Source organism: Coregonus lavaretus, assembly GCF_964263955.1.
Source record: "Coregonus lavaretus genome assembly, chromosome: 23".
Taxonomy (NCBI): Eukaryota; Metazoa; Chordata; class Actinopteri; order Salmoniformes; family Salmonidae; genus Coregonus; species Coregonus lavaretus.
In genome coordinates this window covers 5,633,824-5,661,497 of record NC_140010.1, presented here as the reverse complement: position 1 = coordinate 5,661,497, position 27,674 = coordinate 5,633,824, and the positions used below count along the sequence as shown (strand labels likewise).

Here is a 27,674-nt window from a genome sequence, read left to right as displayed (position 1 = left end):
CCTTCCCCTAGAAATGAGCCCCACACCTCTCTGTCTCTCTCTGTGTGTCTCTCTCTCTGTCTCTCTCTGTGTCTCTCTCTCTCTCTGTCTCTCTCTGTCTCTCTCTCTCTCTCTCTCTCTGTCTCTCTCTGTCTCTCTCTCTCTCTCTCTCTGTCTCTCTCTCTCTCTCTCTCTGTCTCTCTCTCTCTCTCTCCTCTCTCTCTCTCTCTCTCTCTCTCTCTCTCTCTCTCTCTCGCTCTCTCTCAGTGGACTGCTCCCCAGAGTGTTGTCAGTCCCCGGCTCTAGTTTCCTTTCCTCTCCTCTCCTCTCTGCCACTCTTCTCCACTCCACTCTGCTCTCACAGCAGTTTTATAACGGTCCCCTGTTTACATTCCCCAGTAGCTGACTCACCTCAGGGACTCACTGCATCTCAGAACACACACACACTGTATCATCCCTTTCAAACACACACTGTCTCTCTCTCTCTGTCACTCTCTCTCTCTCTCTCTCTCTCTCTCTCTCTCTCTCTCTCTCTCTCTCTCTCTATCTCTCTCTCTCTCTCTCTCTCTCTCTCTCTCTCTCTCTCTCTCTCTCTCTCTCTCTCTCTCTCTCTCTCTCTCTCTCTCTCTCTCTCTCTCTCTCTCTCTCTCTCTCTCTCACACACGATCCTATTGCCCAAAGCATACAGAAAGCAGCTAGTCACATGATAAGCTCCACGACTCCCTGAGGACAAGGTTACTCCACTGTCTAACAGACACACATGCTGGGTCACACACACACACACACACACACACACACACACACACACACACACACATACATATTCTTTAGGCACCAAATGGAGAGAAAAAAAACAGACTTAAACAGGGAGGGATTTAACCTGAACTTGTCTAATCAGAAATGCTGGTTTACATTTTCTGTTGCAAAATGAATTGCTATGTTTTGAAACTGTGTGCACTAATGAACACAACCCGGCTCTCTCCTATAGCCAACTAGCACTGAAACGGCTTGTCTGTCTAGTGGACTGAAAACATTAGGCCTAATTCTGTGTGCTAATTAGGCCTATACTACAGTAGCTTGGCTGACGTGCAGACCCACATGGTACCCAGCGAGCGAGAGCACCAGCGCCAGGCAAGGCATTTCCTATACCTCCAAGCAGATCAAACTGAGGATTGTGTATACCTGCGTCCCAAATGGCACCCTAATCCCTATATAGTACAATACTTTTGAGTCAGAGCCTTATTGGCCCTGGTCTAAAGTAGTGCACTATATAGGGAATAGGGTGACATTCAGGACGCGTCCCATGTGGCTCACTTGGTAGAGCATGGCACTTGCAAAGCCAGGGTTGTGGGTTCGATGGTAGAGCATGGCACTTGCAAAGCCAGGGTTGTGGGTTCGATTCCCACGGGGGACCAGTATGAAAAATGTATGCACTCACTACTGTGAGTTGCTCTGGATAAGAGCGTCTACTAAATGACTCAAATGTGAGGTGAGTCCATAATAAAGGATCTTCTCCAGCAAGCAGAAAACCTTGTGCATGTGTCCATGAGGCAATCTACTGAAAAAGTAACTACATTTAACTCAAAGGGCCAATGGTAGTATTGGGTTAATTCAATAACAGAGCATGTTACAATCAGTTAAAATCTCAGGAATTAGCCCATTTAATTCAATTGGTGAGCATATTCTCCATTCCCATGTCTTAAAAGAGAACTTCAGAATAAATTATATATTATAACTTTGGGAGGAAGGGCAATACACAAAATCATGGCAACCTGTGATAGCATTAGGCTGTAGCATTAGGCTACAGCATTAGTCTATAGCATTAGGCTGTAGCATTAGGCTATAGATTTAGGCTACAACATTAGGCAATAGCATTAGGCTGTAGCATTAGGCTATAGCGTTAGGCTATAGCATTAGGCTACAGCATTAGGCTACAGCATTAGTCTATAGCATTAGGCTGTAGCATTAGGCTATAGAATTAGGCTACAACATTAGGCTATAGCATTAGGGTATAGCATTAGGCTACAACATTAGGCTACAACATTAGGCTATATCATTAGGGTATAGCATTAGGCTACAACATTAGGCTATAGCGTTAGGCTATAGCATTAGGCTACAACATTAGGCTATAGCGTTAGGCTATAGCATTAGGCTACAACATTAGGCTATAGCATTAGGGTATAGCATTAGGCTACAACATTAGGCTACAACATTAGACTATGTAAAGTCAAATACAGGTTTAATGTGTTAACTGGTGTGCTAAGTGGGTTTTTATAGAAGTAGGGTGCAGCCCGGCCTAGTAGTAGTGTAAAATCAGGGTCTGTAGAGGCGGCCTAGCGGAGAGCATGCAACACTAATCACTCCTAAAGAGGTCGTAAAGGTCACCAGAGAGGCATTGACTAGGAACAGTCACAAAGCGTGGAGAAAGAGGCCACTGTGTGGGGGGGGGGAGGGGGGAGGCGCTGCCATTGCAACTCATTAGAAACTGACTCCTATAAGGAGAAGATAGCATGGCAACAAATAAAATGCATCTCAAACGACACCCTATTCCCTATATAGTGCACTACGTTTGACCAGGGCCCATAGAGTGGCATCTGGAAGGCAACCACAGCTTTCTGTAGCATTCTAGTCCACATCCATGGTTGTTCCTGATTCCATTCATAGAACCCTTCCCATTCCCTTTCTAAACTGTGCAGGTGCAGCCTCTGTAGAGCCTGAATAGAGCCTAGGCCTACACAGTGGTTATATATACTGTGGCTAATTTCAGCGTCAACTGAACTGGACCTATTTGATTGTCGTCACATACTGAGCCATTGTTCAGAAACCTACCTACCAGGCCATGCAATAAACAACGATTGCGTTGCCATGGTAACCCCTGACCGCTTCCTGCTGCGCTCCTTAGGATGAGGTGATTTGGTGCCACTTGTTTAGTGCACCTGCCACAGGACTGACCCCGTTTTAGCACATCAGACAGCCAATCAGTGTGTCAGACAAGGGAGCTCATTATTGGCCATTGTCTAAAAACAATGGTAATACACTGAAACAGATGTTGATGTAGAGAATAGATAATTTTTTTCATTCAACATTACATGTTTGAATGCTACTCAAGAAGAGATATCAAATGAAAAGCTCATCAAAAGCCATCATGCTGAACCCTAAGGATGGAAACTATGCCTGTGCAGTGACACTACTGTAAACACTTGGCGTGAGAATTGTACTACGATAGCAACAAAACAGCCTGGAAACTCCACTTTGATTTTTATTATTATTATTGGCCCGTCTTAAGAGGACAAAAATAACTTTGTTTTTACACCTTTTTTCTTTTTTGTTACATGTACATTCTACACACAACACTTATTTTCATAGCAAAATATTGTATTTTCAGTCATAACTATTATAGATCCAGGGCTTTTAAACGCACCCTTCAGCTGCTCTCAGCCCATCCCACCTATATCCGTAAACCGCCCTCTTATGATCACCATGTGCTGTGATGTTTCACATACATTCTGAACCATAATATCTTCAGATTGTAAATTAAAGATGAATATTTTTTACTAAGAGTGCTATTATGTTGTTGGTTGATTCACCAACAGTGCTATTTGTAGAGTTAGTTTCAGGTAAATGTTAGGATTTTTCAACCACTCCTGAACCTGTGACCAGAAACATGCATACATAGGGGAAATACCAGAATAAGTGATCTAATGATTCTGTCTCTTGTATAGTAATTTAAATAGAAAAACGTTACATTTTGAATCAAGCGTTGTTTTGTGTATCAGTTCATAAACCATGTGCCATGAACATCAAAAATCTCTTCCCAGCTATTTTGCAACATGTATTGCGCCGCTGTTGACATTTTGGTCCTCAAATGAAACTGGTATATTTGTCTATTTACGCAACAACAACAAAATGAGCAAATGTTTTTCTTTAATAAAGGGCAGACAAACAAGTTCCTTACCTCCTCCCCCTTTCAATTAGTCTCCTCCCCCTTTCAACTAGCTCCTCCCCCTTTCCAATAGTATCCTCCCCCTTTCAATTTACCTCCTCCCCCTTTCAACTTGCCTCCTCCCCCTTCAACTTGCCTCCTCCCTTTTTGCGGTAATGCTGCATCAGTTGGTTGTAATTTTGGATAGAGCAGACATTTCCATATATTCTTGTTAACTGCACGTGTGACATAAATCCGCCATTCCTATTCATAATATCATTAACAAAGATAATTCCTTTTTTAATTTTTTAATTTCCAATAATGATATATTTTTTTATCAATCAGTATATTTAAGTTTAACCATAATATTTGTTGTAATATTTGTTCTGTCTTTTCTGGAGGATGAAACTGGAATTGCAACCAGTTTTGTATGGCTTGTTTTAGAAAAGCCTAGGTCTCATCTGACCACAACACTTTCACCCAGTTCTCCTCTGAATCATTCAGATGTTCATTGGCAAACTTCAGACGGGCCTGTATATGTGCTTTCTTGAGCAGGGGGACCTTGCGGGCGCTGCAGGATTTCAGTCCTTCACGGCGTAGTGTGTTACCAATTGTTTTCTTGGTGAGTATGGTCCCAGCTGCCTTCAGATCATTGACAAGATCCTCCCATGTAGTTCTGGGCTGATTCCTCACCGTTCTCATGATCATTGCAACTCCACGAGGTGAGATCTTACATGGAGCATGGAGGGAGATTGACAGTTATTTTGTGTTTCTTCCATTTGCGAATAATCGCACCAACTGTTGTCACCTTCTCACCAAGCTGCTTGGCGATTGTCTTGTAGCCCATTCCAGCCTTGTGTAGTTCTACAATCTTGTCCCTGACATCCTTGGAGAGCTCTTTGGTATTGGTCATGGTGGAGAGTTTGGAATCTGATTGATTGATTGCTTCTGTGGACAGGTGTCTTTTATACAGGTAACAAGCTGAGATTAGGAGCACTCCCTTTAAGTGTGTGCTCCTAATCTCAGCTCGTTACCTGTATAAAAGACACCTGGGAGCCAGAAATCTTTCTGATTGAGAGGGGGTCAAATACTTATTTCCCTCATTAAAATGCAAATCAATTTATAACATTTTTGACATGCGTTTTTCTGGATTTTGTTGTTGTTATTCTGTCTCTCACTGTTCAAATAAACCTACCATTAAAATGATAGACTGATCATTTCTTTGTCAGTGGGCAAACGTACAAAATCAGCAGGGGATCAAATACTTTTTTCCCTCACTGTAAGTACTGCGTAGAAATTCCAAAAGAGTTAACCGTGCAGAAATGACTGCATTACCTAAAACATCCTTTCCCATAAATCCACACTAGGCTAAGGGTGCATGACAAATGTCACTCTCTATGTAGTGCACTACTTTTGACCTGGGCCCATAAGGCTCTGGTCAAAAGTAGTGCACTATATAGGGAATAGGGTGCCATTTGGGATACATATTAAATCTGCTTTTCCGGAGGCTATGGGTCTAGAACATTGACTTTCCGTTTGCACCAGCAGCACATTATGTTATTTCCATTTAGCTCAATCCAACCTTTCTCATTCATCTCTATACATAATATGTGTGTGTGTGTGTGTGTGTGTGTGTGTGTGTGTGTGTGTGTGTGTGTGTGTGTGTGTGTGTGTGTGTGTGTGTGTGTGTGTGTGTGTGTGTGTGTGTGTGTGTGTGTGTGTGTGTGTGTGAGAGAGCGTGCGTGCGTGTGTGCGTGCGTGTGGAAATATAGCCTATTACGGAGGGTTCTGCAGTATGGCCGATGTAGTCTGCATATCAATTAAGATGACTGTTTAGAAAGTCTCTTATACAGAAATTCATTACCGAAAAGGTAATCTCTATTCTCTAGCAATTAAATCCTACCCTGTACAAGAGGAAACCACTCCACTAGCTTATCAATAACAGGAAACCATTCCACTAGCTTATCAATAACAGGAAACCACTCCACTAGCTTATCAATATGAGGAAACCATTCCACTAGCTTATCAATAACAGGAAACCACTCCACTAGCTTATCAATAACAGGAAACCACTCCACTTGCTTATCAATAACAGGAAACCACACCACTAGCTTATCAATAACAGGAAACCACTCCACTAGCTTATCAATAACAGGAAACCACTCCACTTGCTTATCAATAACAGGAAACCACACCACTAGCTTGTCAATAACAGGAAACCACACCACTAGCTTATCAATAACAGGAAACCACTCCACTTGCTTATCAATAACAGGAAACCACACCACTTGCTTATCAATAACAGGAAACCACACCACTTGCTTATCAATAACAGGAAACCACTCCACTTGCTTATCAATAACAGGAAACCACTCCACTTGCTTATCAATAACAGGAAACCACTCCACTTGCTTATCAATAACAGGAAACCACTCCACTTGCTTATCAATAACAGGAAACCACTCCACTTGCTTATCAATAACAGGAAACCACACCACTAGCTTGTCCATAATAATAATCTGTGTTTGTGATACATCATACAGGCACACAGCAGGTATGCGTAAGCACGGCACACTGATGATGATTTGATAATGATGTACTTACTGTGCTGCGCTGCACCGCACCCTTCATTTTCTCTGGCTGCTGCTCTCCCAAAATCCATGTCACACACACACACTAATGCACTCCACTTTGCATGAGAAGAGCTTGTTATGATGGACAAGACCAACCACATCATGCCAACTGAAATGAGGTAGAAATAGTGTTTAGTTGTGTGATTCTGATTCTTCCAGGGGTGGGATGGGGGAACAGAGTGCTGCCTCAGTCTGTAGGCCTGGGGAAGATAGTCCATTCCATGGCTCTCTCTGTGTAGTCCTTTGCTAGCCTAAATGCTCTGGTTTTGATCCATGCTGAGTGTCAACATTCTGAGTAAACTAGGCATTGTTTTCATAACTACTGTAAGCTAAGGTTACCCTGTAGTCTGCAGCCTGGGAAGGGAGAAGGAACAGATCATGTAACTGAGCAGAGAGGCATCAGTCTTTCGGCATACCTCGACCGGGGATCAAACCCCCAACCTTCCAATCTCAGGGTGGACACTCTAACCACCAGGCCACTGAGTTGGTCAGTCATATAACTACAGACCTAATATGCTGGTCGGTCGCATGTCGAGAATACCCCTCCCTTCCCTTGCCCCTCCCACTCTCTGCTTACCATGTCCAGATTCAACAGGCTCCTTCACACCTATATCAGATGACTCAATCACACACATGGCTGTGGTTTTGGCCCAGCAGGCAGGGTGGAAGAGAGTCCCGCTTGCTTGGACTGGCATTAGAGAGGACTGAGGGCTCCGGCTCATCAGCCAGCCCATTGTCTATCTGTCTGGTAGCTGGCAGTGTCACAGCTGCTGCCACACCGAGCACAACGGGCAGAACACTGGCACCCTGCCCTGCTGGCACTGAGACCAGGCCTGCTTCCCAAATAGCACCCTATATTCCCTATGTAGTGCACTATATAAGGAATAGGGTGCCATTTGGAACATACACCAGGATAGGGATCTGTAATCGCTCAATGTGGAGATCAGATCATCCTACTACACAGGCCTGGTCTGGGTTAGCGCTAGGCAAGGCTAGCTGAGGTTGAATGGCTGTCAATGAGCCCAGCATCAAGCTGTGGGATGAGACCGCTAGGACACTACTAGCTGGCAGCGAGTCAGTGGAGTTCATGTTTGAGTGGCACGGACCCAGAATGTGTCCCAAATAGCACCCTATTCTCTATAGTGCACTATATAGAGCCCTATGGGCCCTGGTCAAAAGTAGTGCATTTTAAAGGGAATAGGGTGCCATTTGGGACAGACCCAGAGAGGAGAAAGCCTGACCATATGCTAGTGCTGTTAGATTAGAAGCTTGACTGAACCACTGGGGAGGACAGGGACTGGGGAGGACAGGGACTGGGGAGGACAGGGACTGGGGAGGAGGCAGAGCACAGCTGACTGGGGAGGAGGCAGGGACTGGGGAGGAGGCAGAGCACAGCTAACTGGGGAAGAGGCAGAGCACAGCTGACTGGGGAGGAGGCAGAGCACAGCTAACTGGGGAAGAGGCAGAGCACAGCTGACTGGGGAGGAGGCAGAGCACAGCTAACTGGGGAGGAGGCAGAGCACAGCTGACTGGGGAGGAGGCAGAGCACAGCTGACTGGGGAGGAGGCAGGGACTGGGGAGGAGGCAGAGCACAGCTGACTGGGGAGGAGGCAGAGCACAGCTGACTGGGGAGGAGGCAGAGCACAGCTACAGACAGAATGCCACCTTGTCCTGATGTAAAGGCAACAGAGACGTGTTGGTGATGGAGAGGAAATCCAAACAAGATCCTTCTTCAGTCAGTTTCATCAAACAGTGAACTTCCGCATTCAAGAGTGCAGTTTAAAAGCAATTCCCCTTACAACATAATCCAATTACGAGCGTGAATTTTACTTAAAATATACTCTGATGACTACAGTACCACTACCTAAATATAATGTTGTCATGGAACATCAAAGTGTTTCATTTGGTGGGAGGATAAACATGTTATTGTAGTTTTTGAAGTTTTTGTATTGTACTACACTGTAAAAAAATAAAAATTGGGTATTACTGTATGTATGTATGCAGTAACAATACAATAACCCTCAGCCTACACAACACAAGTACTGCACTGCTATTCTATCTCCACGAGACAGGCAGTCTGTTTTCAGTGAAAGTTTACCCCTTTCCCTATATAGTGCACTACTTTTGACGAGGGCTCTGGTCTAAAGTAGTGCACTACATAGGAAATAGGGTGCCATTTGGGACACACACCTCTAGTCACACAATGCAATGCAGAGTGGGGGAGAAGGAAGGAAACACTAGGACAGGCAGGACCCACTGAATGCAGCTGAGCAAATGTCAGACGCATTCAGAGCGCCGTCTTCTGAAATATCACCCAGATGAGGAGGCAGGAGAGAGGCTAAGCTGAGAGGGGAGATACGGAGGGAGGGGGGTGTGTGCAGGGGAGAATGCCACACACATACATCAATGCAATGAATGACAAACACCATGCAGATAGCTGGGCTTACATTTACAGTACACACACACACACACACACACACACCACACACACACACACACACACACACACACACACACACACACACACACACACACAGACACACACACAGACACACACACACACACACACACACACACACACACACACACACACGCACACACACACACACACACACACACATGCTGTGAACTAACATTCACAAAGGCAAACCGAATTGCAACGGCAAACAAACAAAACACAAAATGTTCTTGTAATAAAATACCTGAAACCTGCAGTTTGCCTACGAGTCGTAGTTGTTTGTTTCTGTGAAGCTGATGATCAGATATTTCAGGCACCTTTAAAAGCTTCTGAGGGTCACTTCACAGGCACGTGAAACTGAAGTGCTATGTCTTCAGAACAGAATGTCAATGTCTTCCAGCCTTTTAGCATCCCTATGGGCCCTGGTCAAAAGTAATGCACTACATTGGGAACAGGGTGCCATTTGAGATGCAATCATTATCATGCCTGGATGACATCTAGGGATGGAATATTGATGAATGAAAGTAATGGTAGAATGGCAGCAATCCTGGATTAGATATTATATTTCTCCTCCCCCCCCCGCCTCCATCCATCTACCCACCCAGCCCCCCCTGCCTCCCCTCACCTCCCCCCGCCTCCATCCATCTACCCACCCAGCCCCCCCTGCCTCCCCTCACCTCCCCCCGCCTCCATCCATCTACCCACCCATCTGATCAAAAGTAGTGCACTACATGGGGAATAGGGTGCCATTTGGAACTCGTACAATGTAAGGCCTTGCATGTAGATCTGTAGAAGGGCTTTCTGCTGACACTAGTAGCCATGCTAGTAGTAACTCAGTAAGTCTGATAGCTGATGGTGGTTATCTATCTGTCTGTGTGTTGCTCTGACAGCAGAGAGTGAAAAGATAAGAGAAAACCAGAGAAAGCAACCAGCCACTCACATCCTGCCCTAACAGACACACCCCTGCCTCCCTGACAGTGCGAGCACACTCACTTGCAGGGACGCACGCACCCATGTACGCATACTCGCATGAACGCACACACACAGCCAGGTGAATGGTTAAGTGTGTGTGTGTGTGTGTGTGTGTGTGTGTGTGTGTGTGTGTGTGTGTGTGTGTGTGTGTGTGTGTGTGTGTGTGTGTGTGTGTGTGTGTGTGTGCGTGTGTGTGTGTGTGCGTGTGTGTGTGTGTGCGTGTGTGGGTGGACCGGGCTCTCTCTCTCTCCAGTGATAGGTAGAGGGAGACACAATCAAATCTAAATCAAATCAAATCAAATGTTATTTGTCACATACACATGTTTAGCAGATGTTATAGAGGGTGTAGCGAAATGCTTGTATCAATCATGCTGGGAAGGAGGGACTACACAGAAATGAGAGGGGTAAACCCACCCCATCCACACCGACGGGGCTGCAGTGGAGCGGATCGAGAGCTTCAAGTTCTTCGGTGTCCAAATCACTAAGGACCTAAAATGGTCCACACACACGTGCGCACAGTCGTGAAGAAAGCGCGGCAGTGCCTCTTCCCCCTCAGGAGGTTGAAAAGGTTTGGCAAATCCTCAAACATTTCTACAACTGTACTATTGAGAGGATTTTGACTGGTTGCGTCACTGCTTGGTATGGCAATAGCACCGTTATCGATCGCATGGTGCTACAGAGGGTGGTGCGGACAGCCCAGCACATTACTGGGGCCGAGCTCCCTGCCATCCAGGAGGTGTGAAAGGAAGGCCTGGAAAATCGTTAAAGGCTCCAACCACTCAAGCCATAGACTGTTCTCTCTGCTACTGCACGGTAAGCGGTACCGGTGCATCAAGTCTGACACCAACAGGCTCCTGAACAGCTTCTATCCCCAATCCATAAGACTGCTAAATAGCTAACTAAATAGCACAACAACAAACCTATCTTGTGTTTTTGTTCTACCTTGCTATTTTTAGTATTACATTGTTATTGACTATTGCATTGTTGGGTTTTGAGTTTGCAAGAAAAGCATTTCACTGTACTTGTGCATGTGACATTAAAACTTGAAACTTGAAACTGAAACTATTGTGTGGAGACTGAGAGAGACAGATATCCAGGGGAAAGCTCTGTACCCACTACCCAGGCAATATCACATGAGGCTAGGGTTAGCTCTGTACCCACTACCCAGGGAATATCACCTACAGATGTAGGATCTTCATTTTTTTATCAACCCCTACAAAAATATCAGTGAATTATAATCCACATAATAATTCACATTTCCTGTGGCTGCAGAATTCTTTTCTTGCCGTAGTACACTGGCTCCAATTAGAATCCTACATCTGTAGGTCAGTCAATATGGTTTTATGCAACCTTCTTCATTAGTCCACTGTTCACCCATAGGGGGTTTCGTTCAGACAGAGATGGCACACTAAACAGTAGGTGTACACAGGGACCAGTGTCCCAAAACGTTCCTCTAACAGCCTCCTCTGACCCACCCTCTACTCACATCACCTCACGAGAGGCCAATTAGCTGACATCACCTACAATTCATTACACACACACACACACACACACACACAAGCGCTGCACCGAGAAGACACACACAAACTAACGTTGCGCACAAACATGCACACTCGTACAGTATAGTCTGCAAGCACACCCTGCATATAAACCCATATTAGGCCATGTCTTTCAGTCATCAATCTGCTCCACAACAACAAACCTTTTCAGTGCTCCTTTTTCTGACACACACGCACACACGCACACACGCACACACACACACACACACACACACACACACACACACACACACACACACACACACACACACACACACACACACACACACACACACACACACACACACACACACACACACACACACACACACACTCCCAGGGCCCTCTTTGTAGAGTACAGTCCCCCTCGCCCATGTGTCTGGACCTGATCTATGTCCTCAGAGACGAGAGCTGTGTCTCAAACTGCACCCTGTTCTCTACACTGTTCAAATGCTTTGGAACCAAAAGTAGTAGAAACTGAGCTGCCACCAACGCGAAGGAGACGAAACCTTAACTTTGCAGGAGTATTGAAACACCTCATCCTGACATGTTTTGAAACATGACATGGTGTGTTGTAACACCACTTAATCCAGTGTTGTGCAACACCTTGCCAGGGTGTGGGAGCCCTACTGGGAAAGGTTGAAAACACTATTTTGGTGTTTGGAGTTGTGTTTAATGCAGGATTAGATCCCTTCTCTTTTGATGCCGTTTCCTCTCTCTATAGCTTCTTAACACTATGATGGTGTTTCACATCCTGTTTAGTGCAGAATTAGATCCCTTCTGGAGCATTTGAATGGTTAACATTGATTTATATACACTACATGGCCAAAAGTATTAGTGGAATAGGCTATTTCAGCCACACCCGTTGCTGACAGGTGTATAAAATCGAGGACACAGCCACGCAATCTCCATAGACAAACATTGGCAGTAGAATGGCCCATTCTAAAGAGCTCAGTGACTTTCAACGTGGCACAGTCATAGGATGCCAACTTTCCAACAAGTCAGTTCCTCAAATGTCTGCCCTGCTAGAGCTGCCCCGGTCAACTGTAAGTGTTGTTATTGGGAAGTGGAAACGTCCAGGAGCGACAACGGCTCAGCCGCGAAGTGGTAGGCCACACAAGCTCACAGAACGGGACTGACGAGTGCTGAAGCGCGTAAAAATCACCTGTCCTCAGTTGCAACACTCACTACCGAGTTCCAAACTGCCTCTGGAAGCAACGTCAGCACAGGAACTGTTCGTCGGGAGCTTCATGAAATTGATTTCTATGGCCGAGCAGCCTCACACAAGCCTAAGATCACCATGTGGAATGCCAAGCGTCGACTCGAGTGGTGTAAAGCTCGCCGCCATTGGACTCTGGATCAGTGGAAAACGTGTTCTCTGGAGTGATGAATCACGCTTCACCATCTGGCAGTCTGACGGACTAATCTGGGTTTGGCGGATGCCCAGAGAACGCTACCTGCTCCAATGCATAGTGCCAACTGTAAAGTTTGGTGGAGGAGGAATAATAGTCTGGGGCTGTCTTTCATGGTTTGGGCTAGGGCCCTTAGTTCCAGTGAAGATAAATCTTAATGCTACATCATACAATGACATTCTAGACGATTCTGTCCTTCCAACTTTGTGGCAACAGTTTGGGGAAGGCCCTTTCCTGTTTCAGCATGACAATGCCCCCGTGCACAAAGCGAGGTCCATTCAGAAATTGTTTTTTTGAGATCGGTGTGGAAGAACTTGACTGGCCTGCACAAAGCTCTGATCTCAACCCCATCGAACACCTTTGGGATGAATTGGAACGCAGACTGCGAGCCAGGCCTAATCGCCCAACATCAGTGCCAGACCTCACTAATGCTCTTGTGGCTGAATGGAAGCAAGTCCCCGCAGTAATGTTCCAACATCTAGTGGAAAACCTTCCCAGAAGAGTGGAGGCTGTTATAGCAGCAAAGGGGGGACCAACTCCATATGAATGCCCATGACTTTGGAATGAGATGTTCGACAAGCAGGTGTCCACATACTGTTGGCCATGTAGCGTATCTGATCATTTTCCAAATTAACCCATTTTGGCAGGTGAGCACAGTGCTCAATCCACCAGCTGTAACTAGATGTTTTACAACAAGCATTGTAGGATACTATATTTGCCTCTACCATCAAAAGTGGGAATGGGTTGTCTCATCATTGAACGTCATTTTGTCTGATTGGTTTTGATATCTGTTCATCATGAACCATTACAACTCATGGAACAACAAGCTGCTTAATGCTAATATAGAAGTATTCTTTTCTTTCATCAAACATGCATACAACATTGTGTATAAGAATCATAAAGTGTACACATTTTGAATTACCCACAATCCTCTAAAAACAGAACCATGTGGCAAGATAGGAAGTGCAAGGTGATTAACAACCAGACTTCCAATGAGTTCATTCACTCAATTTTCTCTATCTTTGGTTATCCTCATAAAATATAATTACATTTTAAGCAACACATTAAGTTGGATTTATTAAACAACAAAAAAAATGGTAAAATGAAATGACTTGCATTCAGTTTTATTAAGTATATGTTGGTAGTTGGTTGTATGAAAAAAAAAATTATGCACTCACTAACTGTAAGTCGCTCTGGATAAGAGCGTCTGCTAAATGACTGAAATGTAAATGAAATGTAAATGTAGTTTTTGAGTCAACTTCAATGCAACCCAGAATATTTTTTTACAGTGTAGCTGTGTGGTTGAGTGTGTAAAATGGCAATTACATTTCTATAAAACGTACCATCTTACTGCCCCAGAAGTCGGGGGTTCAGCCTCCGCCTGTCTCCTCCTGTTTCTAATCTGTCTAAATTAAGCATTGGAAAAGGTAGAATTCCACAAAGATATTCTCCATATTTATCATCAATCAATTCTTAGGCTATAAACCATTTGCATTTCTTAACCAGTTGATTGTATGAGAGACACAGTCTGCCAAAACATATAGATTTTTGTGTTTTGCATGCACCGAAACCCCCAGAAACTCTCTTAAAAACACCAATATTCAGATTGAAGAACCACTTTGGGTGTTTCAGAGTACCTCTATTCTATTCGTAACACTTACATTGGGGTTTACATTCAAACACCCTCCAATCTACACAATCATGGTGTTTTGAGTCTTTCAATATTTACACTGGACTAAAGTAGTGCACTGTATAGAGAATAGGGTGCCATTTGGGACGCGTCCAAGAGCTGCTAGGCTGAGGCAAGGCGCTTGCTGGGAGGTCTCTCCCGCCTCCTCATCCTCCTCCTCCTCCTCCCCCTCTTCCTCCCACCCCAGCCTGGCCTCAGAGCAATAACTCTATGTATTTCTGAGCACCTCCAATACGTATGATACCTACTAATGGTATAGTGACTTTAGGCAGAAACAAAAGTAGGGAGGTTGTTCGGGGAGGATGGGTGGGCGTTGCTCGAGTAGCATCAGGGACAACTGTAGCATTTTAGCTAACCCTTCCCCTAACCCTTCTTCTAAACTTAACCGATTTCACCTAACCTGCTACGTAAATTCACCTAACCTTTGTCGTTAGTTCCCCTAACCGCCAACGTAAATTCATCCCGTAATTCTCCTTGGTTGTTACTCCGCAACAAGCAACCTGGTCTCAGATAAAGACGTGCAATACTATACGTCCTCCAAGATGAGGCTCTGTTTCTTCATCTAGTTTGTATGCTATTGTACGACCGGGTAAGATGTATGATACTATACGTCCTCTAATTCATATGATCTTGTACGACGACTATTCCATTCACAATGTAACCTAACCTAACGTAACGTAACATATCACACTAAATGGAGTGGCACAGATCTACGTACAGAATAATACGAATTTCCCTGAGACCATATTACCCACCCAACTCTCTCTCTCCCTCTGTCTTTCTTTCTCATGAACATAACTCAGAGGAAAAGCAGATAGCAGCACCAAAACCATCATAGCAGCTGTTAGCACTAGCTAATGATCCCTCATTAGGCTACATCACAGCTCCTCCGTACTGTTAACTCCCCAGCCAGCCCACTCTAGCATAAAACCCTAGCCTCTCCTTATTACTGTACTGTCCGTATTATGGCTTTGGGATAATGTTCGAGAACCACGTTAGTGAAGACAAATGACCTGTCTGTTTATATAAGATATCACAGGTATAGAAACGACAGTATTTCTATGACAACCATCAGGGAGGAAAATCAGCCAGACCCACCCCAGGCCAGCAGTAGCCCGTATTCTACAAAATACATACACTACATGACCAAAAGAATGTGGACACCTCCTTGTTGAACATCTCATTCCAAAATCATGGCCATTAATACGGAGTTGGTCCCCCCTTTGCCGCTATAACAGCCTTCACTCTTCTGTGAAGGCGTTCACTAGATGTTGGAACATTGCTGCAGGGACTTAATTCCATTCAGCCACAAGAGCATTAGTCAGGCCAGTCAAGTTCTTCCACACCGATCTCAACAAACCATTTCTGTATGGACCTCACTTTGTGCACGGGGGCATTGTCATGCTGAAACAGGAAAGGGCCTTCCTCAAACTGTTGCCACAAAATTGGAAGCACAGAATCGTCTAGAATGTCATTGTATGCTGTAGTGTTAAGATTTCCCTTCACTGGAACTAAGGGGCAAAGCCTGAACCATGAAAAACAGCCCCAGACCATTATTCCTCCTCCACCAAACTTTACAGTTGGCACTATGCATTCTGGCAGGTAGCGTTTCACCGATTCATCACTCCAGAGAATGCTTTTCCACTACTCCAGAGTCCAATGGCGGCAAGATTTACACCACTCCAGCCGATGCTTGGCATTGCGCATAGTGATCTTAGGCTTGTGTGAAATAGCCGACTCCACTAATTTGAAGGGGTGTCCACATACCTTTGCATTTATAGTGTATCTGCCCAGAGGGTCTAAGGACCTACGCTTAGCTGGGGAGATTTCAAATGATTTCATAAATTCCTGGAGTGGAGTGACTCACTCTGTATTCCTTGCCGAGGCCTCAATAATAAAGAGAATGGGAGGTTTTGCAAATGAGCTGGTGGAGAATAAAGAGAGGGTTTCCCACCAGCCGAGAGACCCCCCTTCACACGCACACTCCTCTGAATGGACTCTTTCTTCTGCCTCACACACACACTGGCTGAGGTAGGAAGGTGGCCGGTCAATGGCAAAGGTAACTAGGGTTGAGTCCCAAATGGCAGCCTATTCTCTATATAGTGCACTACTTTTGACTAGAGCTCTATGGGCCCTGGTCAAACATAGTGCTCTACATAGGGCATAAGGTGCCATTTGGGAGACAACCTAAGGCCTTTCTCCCTGGGCCTTCTTTCACTCTGAAGCCTGGGCACACAGTAGCCTAAGCATCGGCCATCCCCAGACCCAATAGAGCACCTAGCCTATAGGCTACTGCTTCATGTTATTCAGGTGACTGAATGAAGCTGGCGTGAGAGGGAAGAAAAACATGTTATTTCTGGAATTAAGTTTCTCAAACAATAACATGGTGGACTGTGGAAGCCTTTAAGAAACGGTCTAACCCTCCCTCAAATCATTTATTTTTACATTTAGTCATTTACATTTAGTCATTTAGCAGAGACTCTTATCCAGAAAGACTTACAGCAGTGAGTGCATATATTTTCATACTTTTTTTGTACTATTCCCTTGTGGGAATTGAACCCACAACACTGGCGTTGCAAGCGCCATTTTGTACCAACCGAGATACACTCCAACTGTAAGAACTGCCTCTGAGTTATGATTAGCTTATGGTTTGACATTATAAAGGCCTATACCTATGATATACCTTTCTGCTCACAGGGTAAAATGCTGGACATAGCGTGGGCTAACTGACATTATAAACTTGGTGGGTTCGAGCCCTGAATGCTGATTGGCTGACAGCCGTGGTATATCAGACCGTATACCACGGGTATGACAAAACATTTATTTTTACTGCTCTAATTACGTTGGTAACCAGTTTATAATAGCAATAAGGCACCCTTTGTGGTATATTTCCAATATACCACGGATAAGGGCTGTATCCAGGCACTCCTCGTTGCGTCGTGCTTAAGAACAGCACTTAGCCGTGGTATAATGGCCATATACCACACCCCCTCGGGCATTATTGCTTAATTACACCTTGATGAGGTCTCTTTCAGAGGGTTGAGAATTACCTTTGTTTTATACCTGGTTCGTATTCACTTGGAACGAAACAGAAGCGACCGTCCGAAACAGGCAGGGACTAGCTGCATTTGTCCAATAAGAATCACTTGTTGTTCGTTTTCCGTTGCAAAATGTTTTCGTTACAGTGTGCACTAATGAATACGACCCTGCAGTTCAGTATTTTGTATCACTTGAGTATGTAGGATAGGTTTACACAAGTATAAATTCATAATAATACACAGCCTACTTCATCTGAATAATTAAGCCATTTCTCACAAACAGGGCGGTAATAGGCGTTATCTGGCTACTTCATTTCATTACAACACAATAGACTAACAGGGACCATGTGCTTTAGCCTTGCAGGCAGCTACACATTAATTACATTTGAACAAGAGGAGGCCATGTTGTTATGCAAAGCCCCCCTGTTGGGGCCCTGGTTAAAAGTAATGTACTATATAGGGAATAGGGTGCCATTTGGGGCGTAACCCAGACCTTCATCTGTCAAGGCAGGGCACCGTGAGCAGCCTTGATTCATGTCAACTGTCACTCAGCAAGAGGTCTTGCTCACACACGCACACACACGCACAACACACACAAATGCACACACACACACACTCATCAATGCTCTTATAGTCTGTCCAACAACATCCAAAAATCTGAAGTAGGCTATGATACCATAATTGGCTACGAGATGGAAATAGCAGCGTCAAGGACCCGAGAAGAAACAGCATCAAGGTGGAAACATCACCCGATGTACGGAGGAGAGACACCACGTGACACCCTGCCTGCTCTAGCATCTTTTGATTTGCTACTGGGAGGGAGTGCTTCATGAAATAACCGTTCTTTCCGTTATTACTCAAAAATAATGTAAACATATCACATCAGTCAAGTATGTAATTAATTATTTCAGATGTTACGGAGATTATTAAGAAAAGCGGGTTCATGTTTTTTTTAACAATAAAAAATATGGAATGACAAAAATAAGACAAAGGGGTGTAAAACACAAGGTTTAGGCTCAAATAAAATGCCATGAATGAGCAAGACCTGGAAACAAACCTGTGGGCGGAGGTCAAAATGAGCGAAAGCCCCTTTGCCATGTTGATGTGTACCGTTATACAGGGAGAACTGGATCATTGCCTGTTAGAAATAACACTAAATAATATGCCTGGCCATCATAAACAATACGTGATCAAATTAATTGAATATACTGGATGTACATTAAAACAATAATAACGACCGAATTATAAAATTCGAGGCACCTTCATAGGTGTTGCATCACCTTGCATACCTGTCCGTCTCATAACCTAAAAAGCAGCAGCCCCGCCTTCACTGCAGTAACCGTACACACCGCCATTCCGTTCCACCGAACCAGTCGGACATTGCATAACAAAATAATTGAAAACAATAGATGGAAAACATTTAGCTGGTGCTGACTATTTCTACCGATTAGCCAACTGAAAATAGCGGACTCATTCGCATTCTCAACCACCTTATGCATCACTTTCATTTTCCGTCACAACCTATTCTTTCTTGCCTGCCTGCACCGTGACACACACAGGGCGGCAGGCTACACTAGAGAACACTAAACGTTTCGATAAAATAAAAATAACGGAACAAAAAACATCATAAACAAACACGAACACATAGGACAACATGCATGTTTGTGGGGGGGAAATCCCGCGAGAGCAAAACCAACGAACATTGAGAAAGAAGCTACTGACGCTGACACATAAATGCACGGGTAAACTATAAACCAAACCATTTTTTTTCTACCTGCACAAGTTGCCATTTGCTGCAGCGTTTTGGAGTCTTTTTCCGCGTCTGCTCTAGAATAAATATAGATTTAAAATAAACAAACACTTCCCCGCAATCTGTGCAAATAATTCTGTATAGATAAGCACCACAGGTATGTTTTTATAGGACATTTGCGAGCCCCGTTTTCCCTGTTCAGGTGAACATGTTCACGGCTCCTGCCTGCGCACGGCGCTCAACTCTGTGTGTCACAGCTCGTGTCGTCAGCGGCCACATGAAAGGTGCTTTCCGTTTCCAGCCCCTCATCTCACTACTCATATAACGGTATTTACCTAAAATAAGATTTTATTGGCTGGTAGAGTGAAAGTGGGGAAGATAGGTAGAACACAGGTAAGAGGTTATCCAATGAGAGGAAGCTACTCTTTTCTGATACAATTTAAAGTCAAATCCAAGCTACAATAATCTGCAGACAAACTTCATAAATCAAGTGATTGATTAGGCTACATCGGAAATATAAATTGCTGTTCTAGGTTATTGTAGGTATAACGTTGTGTATTTTCTATGGTGTTTTGTGGATTTAGAAAACTGACAATCATTACCCTATTTATGATCCTGTAGCGCAATTGAACTATATTCTTCACAACCAAATAAAATAAAAGAGAAACATTCCTTGCTCTCGCATGTGAAGTTTGAGGTTAGACAGACTGTCCAGGCAGCAGGCGCTGTTGCTGCTGCAAAGCTAGATTCCTTATAGAGACTGCAGCAGTTGCTCACACACATAGGAAGGCTGTGTGACGCCCATTTCTTTCCTGCATTGCTTACACCACCCAGCATAACAGGTAAACTACTAGCCTAGGCAATATAACGTTATCTTCCACAAATGAAAATCATCACAAGCTATTCAACAAGCTCTATTTTGAGGACTAAAATATATCACCTACCATGCCCAAAACAATGTTATGCTACCTAAAAAGGAGACCACGAGATGCCCGAGTGTAATGTATTAACATCTAAGTTGACAAAAGTGGCTTAATAAAACAACAAATTGTACAACACAGCTCTTACCTTGAAGCAAACCACGCGGCAACAATGTATCAAAAAGTGTTGCGGGCAGCTAACGGGAGGGGTTGTTATCCAAAACAACACAAAACAATCCCGAATAAAATATGTAGCTATTTATTTTTGATAATAATATAATGCAAGTCGAGAATGACATGCAATCAGTTAGTCTACAAAAGCACATTGCTGAATATTCCATCACACTCAAATAACTCTGCTACTCGGTAGTAAAACAAGTCCAACTATTAGCTATTACCGTTATCTACTCGTTATTTTTCAGCTCAAAATATCAGGTGGCTGAGCTTAACTGAACTGCATGGCTGGGGCAGCACGTTAGCAAGCTAGCCTATTTAGCTTAGAAGTTTTATTGAGCAAAAAGGTAGCAAACGACACGATTTATTTGAACAAATAAAACACATTGCAGCTTGTCTTTTGGAAAAACAAGGAGAAAAGTTAACCTAAAAAGAAATGTCGATCGAAGAACAAAAGCAGGCGCTTGTTCCAGTCCACGGGATGAGAGGCGAATATAACGGTACGCTCGAGCAATGCACCGCTAGGCGGAGAGAGAAGCGAGACAGGTATAACGGTACACAGCACACTGGAATATAGGCTACTTACTACTTTCCAGCACTTGAAGTCCCTAAAACGTTGTTCAGAAAAGTCCCAAAGTCGACGAACAGAGAGTTATATGAGCACAAAAGTACGTAGTCCGTCTCACTGAATCGTTTCCTGTCGGTTTTACGGAGTTTGACTTACCGTTATTCCTCCTCGGGTTGGCCTGTTTTCTGCGCTTACACCTGGGGCCATCCGCCATGATCCTTTCGCTGTGTCTGAATGCTGGCAGAGCGAGTCACCCCCCCCCCCCCCCCCCCCCCCCCTCCCCCTCCTCTCTCCACTCTACCTCCCTCCCTCCTCTGCACCTGGTTTACGACACTCTCTGCTTTACGACATCACCTTCTCGGCTGCTGTCACCTCAACGCGCTGTCCATCCTCCTACTGGCAGCACGTGAGACCACCCCGAGCTTTTGCTTATGCCTGACTCTAGATTGTTTGCGCCTGTTGCCGTACAAATAGGATACATGGTCAAATAGATATGGCAAATTGTTTTGATAACAGGTAACATTTTGACAGGTAATAGACAGTCCATTACTAGGCTGCCTGCTACTATTATGAAGTTCACATTTGGACAGGAGAAGCTCCTTCAAGCAACAGGGAACAGTTCACGTGACAGAGCATTAACCCCTTAAAAGCCGGACTGTTGCTGCTGTACAAGTAGGCTAGAATTAGGCTGCACTATAACAGTTTTGTAACACACACACACACACACACACACACACACACACACACACACACACATACACACATACTTTTTGCACTAACTCTCCTGCACTGACTCTATGCACACACACTTGACTCTATCCACACACTCACACATACTTATACTGACACCCCAACACACACACTCAGGGGCATCATGCACCCCAAAAAACTGAGGGAGCACATAGTATGTGAGGATGGCTGGGAGGTGGAAGTTGGAGAATTTTTGCATTTTTCAAACACCTAAAACAGCTTTCTCCTGTAATTTAGAGCCATAATCATTATACTTAAAGTGCAATGTATAGTGTAGAGCTAATGTCATTGTACCATCTAAACCACTATGAAATATATTTTCAATAACCAAAACAATTGTATTTTCAGCTGTTTGAAGTTGATGTACAAGACCGAAAGTAAAAGACACATAGAAGTAGCACACATAGAACTGAGCTACCGCTTCTTAGACTGGCTTTCAATGAGAATTATAGATCTATAACTCACATTTCTATGTGAATTTGGTTAGGTCGCCCAAAAAGTTACATATTGCAGCTTTTATTCGATGTCAAAAATATAGTTATTTTTCTGCATATCTAAGCACACAGTATGTCTTGAGCTGTCTGTATCCTCCCGGCTAGTGGTTATTTAAAAAAAGAAACTAAATATGCTTCTCTGCATCTCTGCTCAAATATGGGTAAAAGATTCAAAGGAATGTGAGTCTTATTCAGTACATTTAGTAATTTCTTGCTTTTCTAAAGTCTACCAACCTTGCCAGCAGGCATGCCAGCTAAGATAGTTAGACAAGCTAGCTACTCTAACTTGATTGATAGCCGGAAATGGCTTCTTGGTAGCTAGTTATGTGGTTGGGAGATCAGGAACCTATCTGGGCTAGCTAAAGCCAACTCCATAACATTGCTAAGTGGTTAGTAGAATTACAGAGAAACAACAACAACAACAAAATGACATATATATATATATATACAGTGGGGAGAACAAGTATTTGATACACTGCCGATTTTGCAGGTTTTCCTACTTACAAAGCATGTAGAGGTCTGTCATTTTTATCATAGGTATACTTCAACTGTGAGAGACGGAATCTAAAACAAAAATCCAGAAAATCACGTTGTATGATTTTTAAGTAATTAATTTGAATTTTATTGCATGACATAAGTATTTGATCACCTACCAACCAGTAAGAATTCCGGCTCTCACAGACCTGTTAGTTTTTCTTTAAATAGCCCTCCTGTTCTCCACTCATTACCTGTATTAACTGCACATGTTTGAACTCGTTACCTGTATAAAAGACACCTGTCCACACACTCAATCAAACAGACTCCAACCTCTCCACAATGGCCAAGACCAGAGAGCTGTGTAAGGACATCAGGGATAAAATTGTAGACCTGCACAAGGCTGGGATGGGCTACAGGACAATAGGCAAGCAGCTTGGTGAGAAGGCAACAACTGTTAGTGCAATTATTAGAAAATGGAAGAAGTTCAAGATGACGGTCAATCACCCTCGGTCTGGGGCTCCATGCAAGATCTCACCTCGTGGGGCATCAATGATCATGAGGAAGGTGAGCGATCAGCCCAGAACTACACGGCAGGACCTGGTCAATGACCTGAAGAGAGCTGGGACCACAGTCTCAAAGAAAACCATTAGTAACACACTACGGCGTCATGGATTAAAATCCTGCAGTGCACGCAAGATCCCCCTGCTCAAGCCAGCGCATGTCCAGGCCCGTCTGAAGTTTGCCAATGACCATCTGGATGATCCAGAGGAGGAATGGGAGAAGGTCATGTGGTCTGATGAGACAAAAATAGAGCTTTTTGGTCTAAACTCCACTCGCCGTGTTTGGAGGAAGAAGAAGGATGAGTACAACCCCAAGAACACCATCCCAACCGTGAAGCATGGAGGTGGAAATATCATTCTTTGGGGATGCAAAGGGGACAGGACGACTGCACCGTATTGAGGGGAGGATGGATGCGGCCATGTATCGCGAGATCTTGGCCAACAACCTCCTTCCCTCAGTAAGAGCATTGAAGATGGGTCGTGGCTGGGTCTTCCAGCATGACAACGACCCAAAACACACAGCCAGGGCAACTAAGGAGTGGCTCCGTAAGAAGCATCTCAAGGTCATGGAGTGGCCTAGCCAGTCTCCAGACCTGAACCCAATAAAAAATCTTTGGAGGGAGCTGAAAGTCCGTATTGCCCAGCGACAGCCCCGAAACCTGAAGGATCTGGAGAAGGTCTGTATGGAGGAGTGGGCCAAAATCCCTGCTGCAGTGTGTGCAAACCTGGTCAAGACCTACAGGAAACGTATGATCTCTGTCATTGCAAACAAAGGTTTCTGTACCAAATATTAAGTTCTGCTTTTCTGATGTATCAAATACTTATGTCATGCAATAAAATGCAAATTAATTACTTAAAAATCATACAACGTGATTTTCTGGATTTTTGTTTTAGATTCCGTCTCTCACAGTTGAAGTGTACCTATGATGAAAATTACAGACCTCTACATGCTTTGTAAGTAGGAAAACCTGCAAAATCGGCAGTGTATCAAATACTTGTTCTCCCGACTGTATATATATATATATATATATATATATATATATATATATATATATATATATATATATATATATATATATATATACAGTGAGGGAAAAAAGTATTTGATCCCCTGCTGATTTTGTACGTTTTCCCACTGACAAAGAAATGATCAGTCTATAATTTTAATGGTAAGTTTATTTGAACAGTGAGAGACAGAATAACAACAAAAAAATCCAGAAAAACGCATGTCAAAAATGTTATTAATTGATTTGCATTTTAATGAGGGAAATAAGTATTTGACCCCTCTCAATCAGAAAGATTTCTGGCTCCCAGGTGTCTTTTATACAGGTAACGAGCTGAGATGAGGAGCACACTCTTAAAGGGAGTGCTCCTAATCTCAGCTTGTTACCAATATAAAAGACACCTGTCCACAGAAGCAATCAATCAATCAGATTCCAAACTCTCCACCATGGCCAAGACCAAAGAGCTCTCCAAGAATGTCAGGGACAAGATTGTAGACCTACACAAGGCTGGAATGGGCTACAAGACCATCGGCAAGCAGCTTGGTGAGAATGTGACAACAGTTGGTTCGATTATTCGCAAATGGAAGAAACACGAAAGCACTGTCAATCTCCCTCGGCCTGGGGCTCCATGCAAGATCTCACCTTGTGGAGTTGCAATGATCATGAGAACGCTGAGGAATCAGCCCAGAACTACACGGGAGGATCTTGTCAATGATCTCAAGGCAGCTGGGACCATAGTCACCAAGAAAACAATTGGTAACACACAACGCCGTGAAGGACTGAAATCCTGCAGCACCCGCAAGGTCCCCCTGCTCAAGAAAGCACATATACAGGCCCATCTGAAGTTTGCCAATGAACATCTGAATGATTCAGAGGAGAACTGGTTGAAAGCGTTGTAGTCAGATGAGACCAAAATCAAGCTCTTTGGCATCAACTCAACTCGCCGTGTTTGGAGGAGGAGGAATTCTGCCTATGACCCCAAGAACACCATCCCCACCGTCAAACATGGAGGTGGAAACATTATACTTTGGGGGTGTTTTTCTGCTAAGGGGAAAGGACAACTTCACTGCATTAAAGGGACGATGGACGGGGCCATGTACCAGAACCTCCTTCCCTCAGCCAGGGCATTGAAAATGGGTCCTGGATGGGTATTCCAGCATGACAATGACCCAAAACACACGGCCTAGGCAACAATTAGTGGCTCAAGAAGAAGCACATTAAGGTCCTGGAGTGGCCTAGCCAGTCTCCAGACCTCAATCCCATAGAAAATCTGTGGAGGGAGCTGAAGGTTCGAGTTGCCAAACGTCAGCCTCGAAACCTTAATGACTTGGAGAAGATCTGCAAAGAGGAGTGGGACAAAATTCCTCCTGAGATGTGTGCAAACCTGGTGGCCAACTACAAGAAACGTCTGACCTCTGTGATTGCCAACAAGGGTTTTGCCTCCAAGTACTAAGTCATGTTTTGCAGAGGGGTCAAATACTTATTTCCCTCATTAAAATGTAAATCAATTTATAACATTTTTGACATGCGTTTTTCTGGATTTTTTTGTTGTTATTCTGTCTCTCACTGTTCAAATAAACCTACCATTAAAATTATAGACGGATCATGTCTTTATCAGTGGGCAAACATACAAAATCAGCAGGGGATCAAATACTTTTTTCCCTCACTGTATATATAGGTATTTGTTATTTTTTACAGGACAAATCTGAAGGGGCACGTGCCCCTGTGCCCCCTATGGCCCGACACCTCTGAAAACACTACATACGCCCACACACACACAACACGCGCACACATGCATACTGACGCCACACACACACTCACACACACATACACGTTCACACTCACCACATACGCTACTGCTACTGTCTATTATCTATCCTGTTGCCTAGTCACTTTACCCCTACCTACATGTACATACACCATAGGAGAACCCTTTTGGTTCCAGGTAGAACCAGTTTGTGTTCCTTGTAGAACCATTTCCACAGAGGGTTCTACATGGAACCCGAAAGAGTTCTACCTGGAACCAAAAAGGGTTCTCCTATGGGGACAGCCACAGAACCCTTTTGGAGTGTAGCTAATTCAATAACCTTGTACCTTGTATGCACATCGACTCGGTACTGGTACTCCCTGTATATATCGTCTCACTATTATTTATTTATTTTTTATCTTTAACTCTGCATTGTTGGTGGGTGACAGGTAGCCAAGCAGTTAAGAGCATTGGGCCAGTAACCGAAAATACTATTTTATTTTATCTGACACACACACACACAGATTAGTAGCTAATACATTTGTAGGCAATATGATGCAGTGCCTTAGACCGCTGAGTGGCGCAGTGGTCTAAGGCACTGCATCGCAGTGCCAGCTGTGCCACTAGAGATCCTGGTTCAAATCCAGGCTCTGTTGTAGCCGGCCGCGACCGGGAGACCAATGGGGCGGCGCACAATTGGTCTAGGGTAGGGGAGGGAATGGCCGGCAGGGATGTTGCTTAGTTTGCAACGCCAGGGTTGTGGGTTTGATTCCCACGGGGGGCCAGTATGAAAAAATAAGTGATGTATGCACTCACTAACTGTAAGTCGCTCTGGATAAGAGCGTCTGCTAAATGAAAAAGAAATATTATGATGATTCAATTGATGACAACAATTACGATAAGTATGATTGCCTAATTATAATGATGATAACACAGTGATTATTATGAATTAAAAATAATATGATAGGCCTAGTAATGTATTATTATTATTTTATTTTTGACACAGACAGCACTTTTAGGCCTTTGTCATTGGCTTGTGTCTTTACTTCCAGTGAAAGTGAGCAAGCAGGACGTTATGTGATACGAGGACATTCATGGGTTGAGTCTGCTTGCATCCTATTCCCCATAGAGCTCTGGTCAAAAGTAGTGCACTATGTAGGGAATAGGGTGCCATTTGGGACTCATCCTCTGTACACAGAGAATAGACCCGCTTTTCTCACTGAGCAGGGAAATATGACGTCTGCAGGATTCCTCTCTTTATAGACGTTTCCTTTGTCTATCCAAATTCAGACTGCTATCACTGTATCACATGCCTTGCATACGCTTAACCCAGATAGATAGACAGAGGGATTTAACCTTTATTTAACCTGACAAGTCAATTAAGAATAAACTCTGATTCAGGCCTACATTCTTATGATGTCATCAGAGAGGCAAAGAGATGAGAGAGAGAGAGAGAGGCAATAAGAGGAAAGAGAGAGAGAGAGGCAATAAGAGGAAAGAGAGAGAGAGAGAGGCAATAAGAGGAAAGAGAGAGAGAGGCAATAAGAGGAAAGAGAGAGAGAGGCAATAAGAGGAAAGAGAGAGAGAG

General features: G+C 44.0%; 1 long non-coding RNA gene across 1 annotated transcript in view; it reads right to left on the bottom strand.

Annotated features, from left to right (window-relative positions):
- LOC311150585 overlaps nucleotides 1-21,268 on the bottom strand; it is a 70,971-nt gene extending 49,703 nt beyond the window's left edge. Inside the window, exon 1 of the long non-coding RNA XR_014615122.1 lies at nucleotides 21,211-21,268. This is a non-coding gene — a long non-coding RNA (uncharacterized lncRNA). The remainder of the gene's footprint in view (nucleotides 1-21,210) is intronic.
- Nucleotides 21,269-27,674: the final 6,406 nt, after the last annotated feature.